Below are 2,239 nucleotides of genomic sequence, written 5' to 3'. Positions count from 1 at the left end.
TGACCTAACACTAATGCCGATTTGGAATCAAATGGATTCCTAGTCCGTGATGTAGACTTGTATGTCTTCCAACAGGATGAAGGAATGCCATATTCTAGGCTACGTAGAGAAGAAATGTAAGAAGCCTATAACAAAGGCAAGTAGCTCTGCCAAAGTGTACTAAGTGCAAAAGAGACCGACAGCAAAGTGCACATTGGGGTTGGTTTCATTTCTTGGAATTTCAGCCCCCATGAATCCAATGGATCCATGTCCTGAGAGTGTGGGTGTTTCAGCAGAAATCAGGCGACGCATATGTATTCCGGGTGTACGGATATTATAGGAACATAAGTCTCCTTTAGTGGGTCCCTGTGTACTGTGAACTGTTAGAAAGTTTAAAGACGTGTGAAACCATCAACTGAAAAGGGACACACTTCCCTCCATTGGTACGGTGCATAGAGCTCTGAACAAAAGGAAAGAGGGAAGAAGAAAGGCCCATGGGACGCTAGTGGGTAGAATCACATTTACCTTAGGAACCTCTCGTCGGATGCAGCCCCTCCCCCAACACTGACAAGATGCAGCAGCCATTGGGGATGGCAGTTAGCGGTTGGATTCCAGGTGGAATGTTGGTGTGTACCGCGAGGCTTGTTGTGGCTGTTGGATCCTAGGTAACCGGGCAGAGTTCTGTGGGTGGATCAGTGTGATGGAGGGGCTGCCGCCCTCTGTGGAGCTTGGCTTAGGTCTTTGGTCCGGGAAGCTGTGTAAGTTCGAGATACTGCTGCTGCCCAAAGACCTGAGGTCACAGGTCAGTTTCCAGAACCTGAAAGGGCAGACAGTGGAAGATCTGCCTGTCATCAGCTTACTGGTCAGGCTCCGAGGTACTTTCAGACTTGCCCAGTCCTGGTGAAGTCGACTTTAGGGGAGACACGAAGAGAAGCTGGCCGGTAAGCTGGCTGCACGGATTGAGGAGAGATGCGAACACATGGATGAGAGATGTTCTGCTACAATGGAGAATACTGGCGTGGAGACAGCTGTAGAGGATACCAGGCTCAAAAGACATTCATGAGACATATTGAAACTCACTGATACAGGCAGAAACATACGGAGTGCCAACGTGGACTTGAGGAAGTTCCTCAATTCTCTTCTCCAATAACGGGTCCAAGGTCCCTGACGTCTGAAGGAGAAGAAATGGCAGAGATAATCAAAACGCTCCTGTTCTTGGAAGAGGTCGTGAGAATCCACACGTCCCAAGGGGCATTCCCAAGCCATTCAGACCAAAATTCAACAAGCCCAGGTAAGCCTTTTCCCAGGTTTGGGCCTAGCTAGTGAGCACTTGCCCTTGCCTCCCCTCCACTCAGGCATCCATTTTGAAGGATCAGTACCTGAGCTGCAATGAAGCCATTACGAGAAGAGCAAGCCCCTCCTAGAATCAGAGTTCCTCCAGCTTCACTCTCTGTGAACAACAGTGAACACCTTCAAGGTCAAATAGTCTCGGCTGAAATAGATAAAATTGAATACTTAGCTCACACCTAGAAACGATGTCCTTCCGCTAGATTCAGCAAATGTTGTGTTTATGTCTTCCCTGGGGTGAAGGGAGTGTGGTAAGTGAGGGGAATCTTTGACTGAACATGAATCTGTATTAGGCTTCAGTTTTTCAAGACAGTGAAGGTAAATAGTACAAGTCAGAAAGTGAACTGAACTGTAAAAGTCGCCAATGACATTAAAGACACAGCTTATGTGGATCGTCTATCACTTGAGTCAAGCCCCCGGGGGCACTATATCATGGGGGTGCAGACTTGGTTGCGTTAAATGGCTTTAAACTACAGGATCGGATGATTAAGCGTTCTCAACACTGATAGAAAAACACCTGGTTCTCAATAGACTAGCATAACTGCAGCAGGATTCTCCTAGCTAGAATGCCTCTAGGTGCTTTTGGATTCAAACCTAAATGTATATATTTGGTTTGTTTCCTCTTGTATTTTCCTAGAGAGGGATGTTACCCCTTGAAATGCCAACATTGGCCAGTAGGTGTCATTGGGATACAGGGCACCACATGCACAAGTGTATCCAAGGTTGGGGGTTATTCCATGTTTCCAAAAGTTATTTCATGGTTCCTGTTGGTTTCGGAGGCTTCAACCTTAAAGAGCTGACATGACCCCTTGAACAGTTTGGACTGCTAGTTTGCATTCTATCTGTCTAGCTTTTCCGTAGAGCTGACAAAATGTTACCAAAATTGACAAGTCTGGCTTCTAGGTCGATTTAG

The 2,239-nt window shown here is 46.8% G+C and overlaps 1 long non-coding RNA gene across 1 annotated transcript; it reads right to left on the bottom strand.

Annotated features, from left to right (window-relative positions):
* Positions 1-901: 901 nt before the first annotated feature.
* Positions 902-1,599, bottom strand: LOC140695290 (uncharacterized). The gene is made up of 2 exons (XR_012070982.1): positions 1,359-1,599; positions 902-1,150 (listed from the first exon to the last, which is right to left on the bottom strand). It is a non-coding gene; the product is annotated as an uncharacterized lncRNA (long non-coding RNA).
* Positions 1,600-2,239: the final 640 nt, after the last annotated feature.

The sequence above is a fragment of the Vicugna pacos genome, unplaced genomic scaffold (assembly GCF_048564905.1).
Source record: "Vicugna pacos unplaced genomic scaffold, VicPac4 scaffold_195, whole genome shotgun sequence".
NCBI classification, from domain to species: domain Eukaryota; kingdom Metazoa; phylum Chordata; class Mammalia; order Artiodactyla; family Camelidae; genus Vicugna; species Vicugna pacos.
The sequence above is the reverse complement of the archived record's forward strand: the minus strand, read 5'-3'. Positions and strand labels throughout refer to the sequence as shown.